General features: G+C 42.8%; 1 protein-coding gene across 3 annotated transcripts in view; it reads left to right on the top strand.

Moving 5' to 3' along the window:
* nkain2 (sodium/potassium transporting ATPase interacting 2) overlaps positions 1–16920 on the top strand; it is a 187108-nt gene that overhangs the window by 130364 nt on the left and 39824 nt on the right. The gene's annotated exons all lie outside the window — the stretch shown is intronic.

Genomic DNA, 16920 nt, shown 5'->3' with positions numbered 1-16920 from the left:
GAGAGAACCCTTCTGTCTAACACTCGTTCCAGCCAAGCCAACAGTCTCTGATTGTTGCAGAGGAGATAAAGGACACTCTCGCTAAAGGACACAAGCCGATAACACAGTACACTGCTCGTTCTCTCAAGAATGACTGGCCAAGTTGAGGCAGCACAACATCTCATTCAGACTGAATGGAAGACTCCCATTGTCTCCCAGCAGTGTCCATGTATATTTATAGAGCACTGGTTTGTGGTATGTGAAAAGAAACCGTGTCTCAGAAATCAACAGGTTGTTTATCTCTCTCTGTTGGGTTTTCCTCTCCACACACACCGGTCACGTCAGAATGCTTTTCTCTGCTGCCAGTGTGGCAACCATCTGCAGGTGCGATTCAAATGGAGCGTGTCTTATTGAACAGCCATACCTCCTCCACCTCTGGCAGCCATTCAGTACGAGGGTCCTGCAGCCAGCCAACAGAAAGGGATAGTGGACCCTGCAGAGAACCAGAGACTAATGTCTAGAGCCTACCCAAACAAAAGGTATTCCAGAGTTCATCCTATCATCTGAATGGTGTTATGACACTGGGGTTCTGGCATTTTCAGTTCAATCTTCTAAAGGTCAGTTATAAGATGGAGGAAAGGCACCTGAAGGTAATTGCCATGTGTCCCATTATATTGAAATGGAAGATAATTTGCTGTGTGATGCGGAATAAGCCAAAAGAATGAGTCCATATTGTCTTATTTCTCTCTTGCCGAGGTGTATTTGATTTTCACAGCGATGTATGCCGTGGCTTTTCAACGTTTTCCTTCTCTCCAATTTTCAGCTGTTACACCACAAACATTGGCTTTGGCACAGCCTGTTGTTGGTTGGGCACTCTGTTGTCATATGCTCTGTTACTTGCAGTTCTCTCTGCAATCAGCGCTTTCAGGCAGGTAGGAGAACACTGCCATTTGGCTTTCAATCTCTTGTTTGACTTTGTGTATGACCTACTTTATTGCCAATGCAGTGTTATAGCTTGGCATTTGCACTTTTTGGGACTATTCTATTTGTTCCATTGTACAGGGCAAATTAAATTATGCAGCTCAAGTATATATTTGACCCAGATCTGCTGGTGGTAAACTAAAAGCTATCAGAGTACAGGAGACGCCAGCAGATCTTGTCGTAATGTGAATGTTCTGGGGTCTCTAAACCATGAGGAACTCACTCTGTGCACCTGATTATTATATATGACAGGAGGCAGCAGGCCCAGACTGAGCTCAGCTACAGCAGTAATGACAGCACCAGGGAAGCATTGCTTAAAGAAATCCCCACTGGACTGCCCATTTAACCTGCTGTAGCAAAACCGTTCTCCCCTCTCCCATCTCTCTCTCTCTCTCTCTCCCCCCTCCCCCCTCTATCTCTCTTCTTCTCTCTCTCCCTCTCTCTCTCTCCCCCTCTATCTCTTCTTCTCTCTCTCTCGTTCCCTCTCTCTCTCTCCCCCTCTATCTCTCTTTTCTCTCTCTCTCCCCCCCCTCCCCCTCTATCTCTCTTCTTCTCTCTCTCCCTCTCTCTCTCTCTCCCCCTCTATCTCTCTTCTCTCTCTCTCTCTCTCTATCTCTCTTCTCCCTCTCTCGCTCTCCCCCTCTATCTCTCTTCTTCTCTCCCTCTCTCTCTCCCTCTCTCTCTGCTGGTTGCTTCGGCTGTTTGCTTGATTGCCTTCTGTCTAAAATGATTCCGTTATTTGTCTCTGTGGAGTTTCTCCATTACCTTTAATGATCCATTTGCTCTCCTTTTCCCCTGAATGCCTGAATCACCAGATTCCAAGGATATGGGACTTTAGACCTCGAAGATGAAAAAAGGATCCTATGGTTTTTATGAGGTGTTTTCTGCCATAGTGTGTGCTGTGTCATCATTTGAGTTGACAAGGTATCTGTGAATAACGATTCGACTTCTTGTTCTTCACGCTGTTTTTCAACATCTGTTTTTGGAGCTGTTAGTACACGTTGTGGAGCAGTAGTGTTATTACAACAACTGCATATTGCTCTTGTCTTTTCAGATAAGCACGTGCATGTCTCAGAGGCCTCTTTCTCTGTTGGCCATATGGGCTGTTTGTGAGAGGTGGTGCATACATCATTTGATAGAACTGAACAATCTCATTTGTTGCGCGTGTCTCCTCCATCCTCGGCACAGAAGATGTTGTCCACACCTCCTCCCGACGGTGGCTAGTCACATATGACGCACTCGCGCACACATGGCATGGCTCATCTGTGACTTACTGTGTTTGATGACGGCAGTCTTTGATGTCATGGTGCAATCCGTCCCCCGCTTGCCACCCCCTCCTCTGTGAGGACACAGACTCCATGTGTCGCCCAGGTTACAGTAGCAGACGACGAGAATGGGAAACAGACTTTCAACTGAAGGATGACGGCCAGGTTCTTACACCAATCCACCTTCGGCACACTTATCCCCTCATCACTGTCTTTGTCTCATTCTGCTCCTCTCTCCTTAATCCATCTCTCTCAAACTCTTCATAATCTCTCTCTCTCTCTCTCTCTCTCTCTCTCTCTCTCTCACTCTTTATTTATCTGATCTCATTCTCCTCATCCTCTCTCCCTCTCCTTCTCATTCCCACTCTCCCTCTCACTCTCTTTCTCTCACTGTCTCACTCTCTTTCTCTCTCCCTCTCATTCTCTCTCTCTCACTGTCTCATTCCCACTCTCCCTCTCACTCCCACTCTCCCTCTCACTCTCTTTCTTTCTCCCTCTCACTCTCACTCTCTCTCTCACTGTCTCTCTCACTGTCTCTCTCTCTCTCTCACACCCACTCTCCCACTCACTATCTTTCTCTCTCCCTTTCACTCTCTCTCTCCCTCTCCCTCTGTCCCTCTCTCTCTCTCCTTCTCTCCTTCTCTCTTTCTCTCTCTCTATCTCCCTCTCTATCTCCCTCTCTCCCTCCCTCTCTCCCTCCCTCTCTCCCTCCCTCTCTCTCTTCCTTTCTCTTCCTTTCTCTTCCTCTCTCTCTTCCTCTCGCTCTTCCTCTCTGAGTGTAGTGTATGAGTCACCTCTGTAGAAAGGTATATAGACGAGAAGTTTCGGTGTAACTCGTCCTATTTTACTGCGAGTGGAAGTGCCGCTCCATTGCCGCTTGATTGGCTGCTGCCTTTGATCTTCTCCTCTCCTTTGTTTAGATCCTGCGTTGACTCCATCTCTCTATGGATATAAAGCGAGGGGTTGTGTCACACATAATGTGGCCCTGTCTCGCCCACATTTCATTCAGGAAGGCTATATGAATCATTGCCGAATACATTTCCTGTCAGAAGTTTGATTTCAACTTTCCTGAATGGGTTACCAGTATATTGATTACAGGTCTTGTATAGCCTTGGCCTCTCAAAGAAATGTTTCTATCACATTGAGCCGCATGAACCATTGCTTTAATTCTCCCTCCAGTGTATTTTTCCTCCACATTGAATACAGTCAAGAGTTTAACACACAACCCCATTGTGATGAAATATCTTATTGTTGTGCTACAGTCAGTAAATTGCTTTCATAAACCTCCCTCCCTGTTCAGTGAGGAAATCAAATTGTAGTGAAACAATCTGATTCAGACATTGGAGCAGCAATTCCACACCCTTTCTGGTCCTCTTATCGAAATATAGTAATTCATTATGTAGACTTTGTGCCTGTGAAAAGTGGTTGTAATTGGATTTTTTGAATAGAGGGACTCTTGTACAGTGTGGGCAATAGATTTTGTATTTTTTATATGAATACAAGAGGCATTCAGTTACAACATTTTTTATTTTTTTATTTTTTATTTAACCTTTATTTAACTAGGCAAGCCAGTTAATCTATTTCCAATGACGGCCTACACCGGCCAAACCCAGACGACGCTGGGCCAATTGTGCGCCGCCCTATGGGACTCCCAATCAGGGCTGGTTGTGATATAACCCTGATACACTATTCTTTTTAGGATATAATTTTTTTCGGAATGATTTAACATTTTCAACAGCAAATTATTGTGAAGAATTAAGAAACATTTGACTAATCCTTACATACACTTTACATAAGGAGTTAAATCGTGAGCCATAGATGGGAGCAATATGATTTATCTGCTCACAGTCACTTCCTAAAGCATAGCGACAGGGGTTAGAAAGCCCAGGCTCATTTAACAGGATTTCTAGTGGAAGTTAAAGCAGGCAGGCAAGCTCCAACCCCCCCAAACCCCCTGACTGTGCCAGCCAGCGCATCCCTGTCACAGAGCAAACCACTACATCAAGCTCAACCTGTACAAAAGGAGCTCTTCTGAGCCTGCAGAGCCAGAGGAGTCTGTCTGGGAATATCAATGATTTCCCCAACCCGGGTAATAAATGGAGGAGACACACAACCCCGATGCGTTATGTATAAGAAGTGAATTACCACTCTAATATCCAGGCCGGTGAGCGGATCAATAAGATGCCAGAGGGGCTGATGAACAGCTACCTAGCGCCTGGGCTGGTTCAGAGGCCCCCTCTGCTTTGCTCGGCTATTCCCCCCTCTGTTATTTAATGGTCACGTGGTGTAGCCAGCCGTGCTGCAGGAGATAGCTTCATCTGGAAGAAGAAAGAGCTGCTTGTCCTGTCTTCTCTTCCCTCTCTGTTTTCATTCACATTGATGTTATAGTGAGAAGGCATGTGTCCGTGTGGTGCTAAACATTCAAAGGACTGCGTTTGCAGTATTCATTGATGTAAACAATCATCCATTTGTTAATGGAAGCCATGTTTTGCCGTTCATCTTTCATACAAAGGAGGAATTGCACTGCAGCGGATAAACAGGGTGGGATAGAGGTCTGGTGATTAGCCTTGGTTTCTTTGGAACAGTATGGCAGCGTCTGCCATTATTTTAATCGCACCAAATTAATTCACTTCTGTGCTAAATGAGCTAATTTCATGGTCCTGTGAACAGACAAAACTCCTCAACTGGCAGGAATTGTCTGTTGTGCAGCTGCTGGAGATGGATCACAATAGAGACCCTGTGACGTAGACGATGTTTACAGGAGGGCTAATATTAAACTCTGGTCAGTATGAGCCATGCAGACACTCAAGTGGGTTCATTAAGTTTTACTACCTTACTTTTCAGTCAGTGGTTTGTTAACCGTGGCTGGGCTGACGTTAGCCTATACTGGACTCCTACAGCCCAGCTCTGAGATTACTCAGTGGCTTCATCTCAGTCACACTTAGCAACGGCTCAGACGCACAGTGCCGCTGTCACACTCCACTGCGCAATTAGCATAATCCTCAGGAACTCTGGGTGTCAGAGATGAACAACGCCCATGGCTGTGGCTGTTACTTACATTCCTCTCTCCCTCGGACTGTGCACATCCATATCCACAGCCTCTCTTTTTATACGCCAAACCCTCTTTTATTAATCTGGGGTTTGGAGGCAGGACTGCTCTGGATGGAGCCAGAGGCTTTTGTATCAGAAGTTTTGTGTTGAGTTTGGATCTCTGGTTTAGTGGTTGTCAGTTAGACAGGGATTGCATGCCATCTATGCATTACATATTGTACTATACAGTATCTGTACTGGAGAGTCATGAGTTGAAAAGTGAAGTCTGAGTAAATGAGGGGAGAAATGTTGAGTAACACTCAGTGTATTGAAGTTAATGTTCACTATGCATCATACATGATTCCAAACGATTATCAAAAATTCTTCTAAACTCCCAGTATAGGAATGAATTAAAATGACAGTAATGTTGCTGAAGTGAAGATCATAATTACTCATGAGACTCATCTAAAACAAGAAACAGTAGCCTACACATTCTGGCGAAAAAGGTTTTTTCAACTTTCTCAGACATTCTCACCGTTGCTGCAACAGATATCAAAGGTTGACACACACGACACCGTGGTCTGTATTGCACTATAGATAGATAGTTATTGTTCAGTATAGATGGTTATTGTTCAGTATAGATGGTTATTGTTCAGTATAGATGGTTAGTGTTCAGTATAGATAGTTATTGTTCAGTATAGATGGTTATTGTTCAGTATAGATGCTTATTGTTCAGTATAGATGGTTATTGTTCAGTATAGATGGTTATTGTTCAGTATAGGTGGTTATTGTTCAGTATAGATGGTTATTGTTCAGTATAGATGGTTATTGTTCATTATAGATGGTTATTGTTCAGTATAGATAGTTATTGTTCAGTATAGATAGTTATTGTTCAGCATAAATTGTTATTTTTCAGTATAGATGGTTATTGTTCAGTATAGATGGTTATTGTTCAGTATAGATGGTTAGTGTTCAGTATAGATGGTTAGTGTTCAGTATAGATGGTTAGTGTTCAGTATAGATGGTTAGTGTTCAGTATAGATGGTTAGTGTTCAGTATAGATGGTTAGTGTTCAGTATAGATGGTTAGTGTTCAGTATAGATGGTTATTGTTCAGTATAGATAGTTATTGTTCAGTATAGATGGTTATTGTTCAGTTTCGATGGTTATTGTTCAGTATCGATGGTTAGTGTTCAGTATAGATGGTTAGTGTTCAGTATAGATGGTTAGTGTTCAGTATAGATGGTTATTGTTCAGTATAGATGGTTACTGTTCAGTATAGATGGTTACTGTTCAGTATAGATGGTTAGTGTTCAGTATAGATGGTTAGTGTTCAGTATAGATAGTTATTGTTTAGTATAGATGGTTAGTGTTCAGTATAGATAGTTATTTAAGCAAAAATGCAAGAGGGGGTGTGGTATATGGCCAGTATACCACGGCTAAGGGCTGTTCTTAGCACAATGCAACGTGGAGTGCCTGGACACAGCCCTTAGCCGTGGTATATTGGCCATATACCACAAACCACCGAGGTGCCTTATTTCTATTTTAAACTGGTGACCAACGTAATTAGAGCAGTAAAAATACATGTTTTTTCATACCCGTGGTATGTGGTCTGATATACTTTGTCTGTCAGCCAATCAGTATTCAGGGCTCGAACCACCCAGTTTATAATGTTCATTATACCACAGCATTGTTGAATACTCGTTTCTGATTGGTTAGAAAGGCATTCTAGAATGGAAAAACCAGATAACGGGACCGTTGGAAAAGATATATGGACAGTTGGGAAATATATCGGGACACCTTGCAATCATGACGCAATAAGCTTCTACACATGCAGACTGTACTTGCTACAAAGTTACAGAGAGTTAAAACCACAACCACAGAAACAGAAATTGGATACATTGGAAATGCAGGTTCAACAACGAAAAAACGTAGCTAGCTAGCATTGATTTGTTTTTGCAGAGACATATTTCTTTGGAGCATCTGATGACCTAACGTGGTGAGTGATGAACATGAATTTCTCTGCTCCCTACTGTTGCCGTCATGACGCAAGTGGCGTTATGCGGTCAAATCCTCCCACAAGTTTTTAGTTTGACCTGCTATTTTCAGCAACTGTTATTTTTTTATTTGCTTGTCATATTGGTAGGTTTGCTAGCAACAAACTATTTAGCTAGCTTCTAGCCTATTGTTTGATATGCAATGCGATCTCCTTGTAATGAACAGTGTCCAGTGTTCTGACAAGAAGGCAAAGTTTTCTAACTATGCCAGGCAGTATCGGGCATTATCAGCTCATTGTTATGGATGTATCCAAATGAATGTGAATAGAAAACAGCTGCTTTGCTGTTATTCTGGCTGCAGAGGTTGTGACTGTGTTAGCCATACCTAGCTAGCTAGCATGGCAACGGAGCATAAAGAAAGTCGTATCCATAAATATCGAACCAATCGAACAAATGATTGGGTCGCATCTCTATCAACCAAAAGGTGATAAAGTATGAATTTGCTTATTTAAATGAAAATATATATTTTTTTTATGTATTTCTACCGGTAAATGTGTGCTTATAGTATTGTTTGATTTGGAAACTGTGGTATAAGCAGGATTAACAGCTTAAACAAATGCAATGGAATAGACTTTGCCGTTATTCTGGTTGCAGAGGTCGTGACTGTGTAGCCATAGCTCGTTGGCTAGCTAGCAGCAAGCAAGGGATAAGAACATGGCAACGGAACATAAAGAACAAATGACTGGGTTGCATACATAAATATCAAACTAATCGAACAAACTACTGAGTCGCTCGCGTCTCAAGTAACCAAAAGATGAGAAAGTATGAATTTGCTTCTAAAATATTAATATCAACATCTACCGGTAAATGTGTGTTTTCATATAGTTTTATTTGGCAACTGTGATATAAGCGGGATAAGCGCCTCTGTTCTGTGCATTACCCTGGAAAATAAACTCTGCAAAGGGACCTCTGCGTTGTCTATTATTTCCAAGGTGATGTACAGAACGTTGCCGTTTATCCCTTACGTATAGATGGTTATAGTTCAGTATTGATGGTTATTGTTCAGTATAGATGGTTATTGTTTAGTATTGGTGGTTATTGTTCAGTTTTGGTGGATATTGATCAATATAACTTAGATAGTTATTGTGGTCATGACTGTCCAGTGAGGATCACAATGGGTCAGATCAGCTTGGCAATGGCTGACAATAACCAGACCCTCTCCCAACCGCAAAGGGGGGGAAGGCGGGCATTGGGCCGTTTTGACACCTCCACACCCGGTCGTAAATTAAGAAGGAGAGGACTCTCTCTCTACCCTCCAGTATTGGATAAAGGAATGTCCCTTTGTCTCCAGAAACTTTTGCCCACACAAAACTCTAACATCCAAAAAGTGGATAATGGAAGAATAATTACAACATAAAGAAGGTGGGGAATGGTCAGTGGGGAGATATAGAAAACTAATGTAATATTGTTTTTCATTTTGTGATGTCATTAAAAAAGCTGTATGGACGAAATACTGTAAGTACTGTAAGGTTTCATCCAATACATTGTGCATTGGAAATGAAAAATTATGAAAGTATTTTTGTTAAGATAGGAATGTGATTTTAGGAGTCATAAGAGATAACTTCTAATCATATCCTTTGCACATTAAGTAGCCACGCCCCAATTGAGGTCAGAGAGCTTGTCAGCATGATGGAATGCCCCTTTTGACCAAGAGTGCATAAAGGCTTAGAAGAGAAATCAATCTTTAGACCAGGAAACGTGAAGCGGAGAGCTGCACGTTTGGAATGGTTGACACTTTGAACTGAACACGAGGTGAATAAATAAATTCACCTTCCTTTGGACCAGGGACAAAGAGCTGCAGCTCATGTCCATCGTGGTCCGAATCCTGAATGCCAACACGAGGAGGAAGAGGCGAGAAGCTCATCTCAGACAATCACTGGTACAGCTAAGTAGCTGTTCTGAGGAATGAACACCCATAGAGACCAGATAACTAAGAAGAAGGACATTGTGACCTCTTGTGGACAATTAGAGCCTTACACCCACAGGAGACCCCACCAAAACCCTTTCCAAGAAGGCTTGGTTCCGACAGAGATAAACGACAAACGAAGGCATTTCACACATAAATGCATTCATGATTTCTTACTCCAAACGGACGGCGGTTCGTGTGCAAAGTATATGATTAATGGGAGAATAGTTAAAGAATGTGTCCAAGATAAGTGTCCCTTTTCCTCTATCTCTCTCTTTTCCCAACCCCTCTTCATTTGTTGTGTATCAGCTGCCATATTTTGTCAGTCCACTAGGGACCTTTGTCTCATGTAAGTGTGTGTGTGTGTGTTCTGTGTTATTATTTAGTTAGCTAGTAAATAAATAATTAAACCAATTTGTTTTGTGTTGTACTGAGTAATGAACAAGGCTGGGGTTTTGCAGATCCAAGAAGGTTACGACTGGTCAGAGAGATGATTTGAAAAGAGGTAATGATTTATAAGATGACTGTTTATCGATGAAATAGTAAAGATCTTATAGAGTTTAATTCGGGAGATGGTAACTCTCTAAACAACTTCTTCCGTGGTGCCCCAAATCCTAATAAGTTAATTGTTACATTATTAATTGAATTGGGTAACAATTAAACATAGTTAGTGGATTAAATAAATAACAGTCATCAGATTAATGAAAGAAAAGTCACAACATTGTTCAGTATAGATGCTTATTGTTCAGTATAGATGGTTATTGTTCAGTATAGATAGTTATTGTTCAGTATAAATAGTTATTGTTCAGTATAGATAGTTATTGTTCAGTATAGATAGTTATTGTTCAGTATAGGTAGTTATTGTTCAGTATAGGTAGTTATTGTTCAGTATAGATAGTTATTGTTCAGTATAGATGGTTATTGTTCAGTATAGATAGTTATTGTTCAGTATAGGTAGTTATTGTTCAGTATAGATGGTTATTGTTCAGTATAGATAGTTATTGTTCAGTATAGGTAGTTATTGTTCAGTATAGATAGTTATTGTTTCGGGTATAGATGGTTATTGTTCAGTATAGAGAGTTATTGTTCAGTATAGATGGTTATTGTTCAGTATAGATGGTGAGTGCTGACACCCTGATGTGTTTGTTCTGACACATTCCTCCACATGCAATTAGAGACACTGGACTTTAGACAGGGGACCAGCTGCACCATTAGAGACACTGGACTTTAGACAGGGGATCAGCTGCACCTCTGCCTCTTACCAGCCTCTCCCTGCCCCCTCCATGGCCTCTGTAGCAGTAATTGCTAGACACCATCTGAAATGCCAAATGAAATAACTTTGGAAGATTAGGACCAATGTCCAGCTCAACATCTGTCATGACTGAGACAACCAGGGGTGGATAATTCTGTTCTAATTAGCGTAGACAAATTCAAATCAAATTAAATCCAATTGTATTGGTCAGATGCACCGAATACAACTGGTGTAGACTTTACAGTGAAATGCTTACTTAGAAGTCCATTCCTAACAGGGCAGAGTTAAAAAGTAAAAAGTAAGTAACACAATGAAAACAATAAGGATACCAGTACCGAGTCAACGTGCAGGGGTATGTGGTAGTTGAGGTAATTTAGGACATACAGTATACACGTGGGTAGGGTTAAAAGACTGGGAAATCAGGATATATAATAAACACTGTAGCAGCAGCGTAAAGTGCATTCAGAAAATACCCCATTACTTTTTCCACATTTTGTTATGTTACCAGCCTTATTCTAAAATGGATTCAATATTTATTTCCCTCATCAATCTACAATACCCCATAATGACAAAGCAGTGTATTAGAAAGAAAAAAACTATCACATTTACATAAGTATTCAGACCCTTTACTCAGTACTTTGTTGAAGCACCTTTGGCAGCGATTACAGCCTCGAGTCTTCTTGGGCATGACGCTACAAGCTTAGCACACCTGTATTTGGGGAGTTTCTCTCATTCTTCTCTAGAGATCCTCTCAAGCTCTGTCAAGTTTGGATGGGGAGCGTCGCTGCACAGCTATTTTCAGGTCTCTCCAGAGATGTTCGAGGCTCTGGCTAGGCCACTCAAGGACATTAGAGACTTGTCCCGAAGCCACTCTTGCGTTGTCATGGCTGGGTGCTTAGGGTCGTTGTCCTGTTGGAAGGTGAACATTCGCCCCATTCTGAGGTCCTGAGCGCTCTGGAGCAGGTTTTCACTCTGTACTTTGCTCCGTAAATTTTTCCCTTGTCCTGACTAGTCTCCCAGTCCCTGTCGCTGAAACACATCCCCACAACATGATGCCGTCACCACCATGCTTCACCGTAGGGAAGATAATCTTGTTTCTCTGGTTTGAGTCCTTTAAGTGCCTTTTGGCAAACTCCAAGTGGGCTGTCATGTGCCTTTTATTGAGGAGTGGCATCTGTCTTGCCACTCTACCATAAAGGCCTGATTGGTGGAGAGCCGCAGAGATGGTTGTCCTTCTGGAGCTCTATCAGAGTGACCATCGGGTTCTTGGTCACCTCCCTGACCAAGGCCCTTCTCCCCCGATTGCTCATTTTGGCCTGGGTGGCCAGCTCTAGGAAGGGTCTTGGTATTTCCAAAATTCATTGATTTAGGAATGATGGAGGCCACTGTGTTCGTGGGTACCTTCAATGCTGCAGACGTTTTTTGGTACCCTTCCAAAGATCTTTGCCTCGACAAAATCCTGTCTCGGAGCTCTACGGAAAATTCCTTCGACCTCATAGCTTGGTTTTTGCTCTGACGTGCACTGTCAACTGTGAGACCTTGTATAGACAGTTGTGTGCCTTTCCGAATTTTTATTTTAACTTTTTTATTTCACCTTCATTTAACCAGGTAGGACAGTTGAGAACAAGTTCTCATTTACAACTGCGACCTGGCCAAGATAAAGCAAAGCAGTGCGACACAAACAACAACACAGAGTTACACATGGAATAAACAAATGTACAGTCAATAACACAATAGAAAAAGTCTATATACAGTCTGTGCATATGGCGTGAGGAGGTAAGGCAATAGATAGGCCATAGTAGCGAAGTAATTACAATTTAGCAAATTAACACTGGAGTGATAGATGTGCAGATGATGATGTGCAAGTAGAAATACTGGTGTGCAAAAGAGCAAAAAAGTAAATAAAACAATATAGGGGTGAGGTAGGTAGATTGGATGGGCTATTTACAGATGGGCTGTGTACAGCTGCAGCGATCGGTAAGCTGCTCAGATAGCTGATGCTTAAAGTTAGTGAGGGAGATATGTCTCCAACATCAGCGATTTTTGCAATTCGTTCCAGTCATTGGCAGCAGAGAACTGGAAGGAAAGGCGACCAAAGCAGGTGTTGGCTTTGGGGATGACCAGTGAGATATACCTGCTGGAGCGCGTGCTGCGGGTGGGTGTTGTTATGGTGACCAGTGAGGTGGCGCTTTACCTAGCAAAGACTTGTAGATGACCTGGAGCCAATGGGTCTGGCGACGAATATGTAGTGAGGGCCAGCCGACGAGAGCATACAGGTCGCAGTGGTGGGTGGTATATGGGGCTTTGGTGACAAAATGGATGGCACTGTGATAGACTGCATCCAGTTTGCTGAGTAGAGTATTGGAGGCTATTTTGTAAATGACATTACCGAAGTTGAGGATCGGTAGCATAGTCAACTTTACGAGGGTATGTTTGGCAGCGTGAGTGAAGGAGGCTTTGTTGCGAAATAGGAAGCCGAATCTAGATTTAATTTTGGATTGGACATCGTTGATGTATACAGAAAAAAGAGTCGGCCCGAGAATTGAACCCTGTGGTACCCCCATAGAGACTGCCAGAGGTCCGGACAACAGGCCCTCTGATTTGACACACTGAACTCTATCTGAGAAGTAGTTGGTGAACCAGACGAGGCAGTCATTTGAGAAACCAAGGCTGTTGAGTCTGCCGATAAAAATACGGTGATTGACAGTCGAAAGCCTTGGCCAGGTCAATGAAGACGGCTGCACAGTACTGTCTTTCATCGATTGCGGTTATGATATCGTTTAGTACTTTGAGCGTGGCTGAGGTGCACCCGTGATCAGCTCGGAAACCGGATTGCACAGTGGAGAAGGTATGGTGGGATTCGAAATGGTCAGTGATCTGTTTGTTAACTTAAAATCATGTCCAATCAATTGAATTTACCACAGGTGGATTCCAATCAAGTTGTATAAACATCTGAAGGATAATCAATGGAAACAGCTCAATTTATTTTATCAATTTTTGAATTTGGCTGTAGCGTAACAAAATCTGGAAAAAGTCAAGGGGTCTGAAAACTTTCCGAATGCAGTGTGTGTGTGTGTGTGTGTGTGTGTGTGTGTGTGTGTGTGTGTGTGTGTGTGTGTGTGTGTGTGTGTGTGTGTGTGTGTGTGTGTGTGTGTGTGTGTGTGTGTGTGTGTGTGTGTGTGTGTGTGTGTGTGTGTGGCGTCAATATGCATGTGTAGTATGTGTGAGTGTGTGGGTAGAGTCTAGTGAGTGTGCATAGAGCCAGTGCAATGGAGTCAGTGCAAAACAATTAACATAAATAAATAAATAATACAGGGGTCAATGTAAATAGTCCTGGTAGCCATTTGATTAACTGTTCATCAGTCTTATGGCTAGAAGCTGTTCAGGTGCCTTTTGGGAAAAGGGATACCTAGTCAGTTGCACAACTGAATGCATTTAACCAAAATGTGTCTTCTGCATTTAACCCAACCCATCTGAATCAGAGAGGTGCAGGGGCTGCCTTAATCGACATCCACGCCATCGGATAGAATGGCTGATTTTTTTTACCTTGCCGGTTTGGGGTTTCAAACCAGTAACCTTTCGGTTACCGACCCAACCCGCTTAACTGGCAGTAAGAATGCCAACTGGCAGGAGTCTTCAGCAATTTTTAGTGTCTTCCTCTGACACGCCTCATATAGATGTCCTGGATGATAGGGAGTTTGACACCACTGATGTACTGGGCCGTACCCACTATCCTCTGTAGCGCATTTTTTATTTTACCTTTATTTAGGTAAAATGGGTTAACTGCCTTGTTCAGGGACAGAACGACAGATTTGTACCGATCTTGCAACCTTTCGGTTACCAGTCCAATGCTCTAACCACTAGACTACGCTGCCGCATTGCGGTCAGATGCCGAGCAGTTGTCATAGCAAGCGGTGATGCAGCCAGTCAAGATGCTTTTAATGCTGCAGCTGTAGAATTTTTTGAGGATCTGAGGGCCCATGACAAATCTATTCAGCCTCCTGAGGGGGAATAGTTGTTGTCGTGCCCTCTTCGCGACTGTGATGGTGTGTTTGGACCATGATAAGTCCTTAGTGATGTGGACACTGAGGAACGTCGTTGATGATCAGGCCTACCACCGTTGTGTCGTCAGCAAACAACACAATATGCGCGGCCACACAGTCGTGGGTGAACAGAGTGTACAAGAGGGGACTGAACACACACCCCTGAGGAGCCCCCGTGTTGAGGGTCAGCGTTACAGATGTGTTGTTGCCTACCCTCACCACCTGGGGGCCGGCCCGTCAGGAAGTCCAGGATCCAGTTGCAGAGGGAAGTGTTCAGTCCCAGGGTCCTTAGCTTAGTGATGAGCTTGGAAGGCACTATGGTGTTGAACGCTGAACTGTAGTTAATGAACAGCATTCTCACGTAGGTGTTCCTTTTATCCAGGTGGGAAAGGGTAGTGTGAATAGAGATTGTGCCATCTGTGGATCTGTTGAGGCGATATGTGAATTGGAGTGTGTCCAGGGTTTCTGAGATGATGGTGTTGATATGAGCCATGACCAGCATTTCATGGCTATAGATATGAGTGCGATGGGGCGGTAGTCATTTAGACAGGTTAACTTGGCGTTCTTAGGCACATGGACTATGGTGGTTTGCTTGAAACATGTACTGTAGGTATTACAGACTGAGTCAGAGAGAGGCCAGCTTGTCAGCGCATGCTCTGAGTACTCGTCCTGGTAATCCTTCTGTGAATGTTAACCTGTTTAAAGTTCTCCCTCACATCGGCTACGGAGAGCGTGATCATACAGTCATCCGGAACGCGTCGTATTGACGCTTTGCCTGTCTGATGGTTCGTCGGGGGGGTTGCGTGATTTCTTATAAACATTCGGATTAGAGCGGATGTTGCCTGTAATCCACAGCTTCTGGTTGGGATATGTACCTATGGTCACTGTGGGGACAACTCCTCAATGCCAACGGATTAATCCCAGAACATATTCCAGTCTGCGCTAGCGAAACATCCACTTCATCGGACCACTTCCATGTTGAGCGTGTCACTGGTACTTCCTGTTTGAGTTTTTTTCTTGTAAGCAGGAATCAGAGTTATGGTCCGATTTGCCAAATGGAGGGTGGGGGAGAGCTTGTATACGTCTCTGTGTGTGGTAGAAATGAGGTGAAATGGATTTCAGTTTTCCGGCATTAAAATCACCAGCCACTATTTTTTATTTATTTAATCATTATTTAACTAGGCAAGTCAGTTAAGAACAAATTCTTATTTACAATGATGGCCAACTGGGGAACAGTGGGTTAACTGCCTGGTTCAGGGGCAGAAGAACAGAATTTTACCTTGTCAGCTCAGGGTTACAGCTCAGGATCAAATGATCCAGCAACCTTTCAGTTACTGGCCCAACTCTCTAACTACTAAGCTACCTGCCATCCCACTAAATTATATGTCAAGTAATGTAACTACATGCTAGTGTGGTCTCCTTCATTTTGTGTTATGGGAGGTTATTAAAGGATAACTGGATTCCTCGGATAGTGTTTATAATAATGTAAGATGTTTGACAGTGTGTGTGTGTGTAGCTCTGCTTTAAGTGTATCTGTGGACACAGGACACTTCGCTATTCCATCCTCATTAGCCACCAAGACTCAGTATTCTTAAAGTTCACACTGAACTAATGCGTCTTTCCCATGGTGAAATTAATGTTGCGTGAAAGCCACTTGACACCAACTAAGAGTCTTTGTTTTAAATATCAACTTTCTCTGAATATGACTCATTTTAATCGGTAGGAAACACAAGTATTTTGTTGCTTAGCAAGACAATTATTTCTCAATCTAATTCAGTGTATTCTGTTGGTTCTCCTTGTACCACGTACACTTGCACAATCAGCCTAGTCGTAGTAATCAGCCATTGGTTCAGCATGTACTTGTCAAAGGAAATTCCAAGAAAACACCAGTCTGAATTCTTCAACTCGCTCGCTGATGATAGGTATTGATCTTGATCCTTTCCAAATACCTTCAGATTGCTTTCTCTCAATGTCATTCTCCAGTTCTGATTACAGTCACCCCTCTAACATTCCTACAGAAAGCATACTAAGCACTGTGTAGCACTTGCCTCTGCATACTTCCACGAGTGCAAGGAATTAAATTCAAAGACACACCCAGGGTTGTTTAGTGGTATTTGAATGCACACTTCGATAGGCATTCAACTTTAAATCAGCATATTGTGAAAGGAGAGAGAGGACATTCTTCCTTCCTGTTAGTGTTTGTCAGAACAGTCTTCCAGTTAAACTCCTCTAGAATTTGGATTGAAGTCTTTAAATACAGAAAAGCTGCACTCTTGATCCCTTCCTGTGCACTGCAGGGAATTTTGCACCCCTGCTACCATGGAAAGAATGAGAAATGTTCCTACTCCTTTAGAGTGGAACATCTGGGTCTCTTTCATAGCTGGCTGTTGTGCTTAACAGTGTGACTG

The sequence above is a fragment of the Salmo salar genome, chromosome ssa06 (assembly GCF_905237065.1).
Source record: "Salmo salar chromosome ssa06, Ssal_v3.1, whole genome shotgun sequence".
NCBI classification, from domain to species: Eukaryota; Metazoa; Chordata; class Actinopteri; order Salmoniformes; family Salmonidae; genus Salmo; species Salmo salar.
Note: the sequence above shows the minus strand (reverse complement) of the source record. Positions and strands in the feature narration are given on the sequence as shown.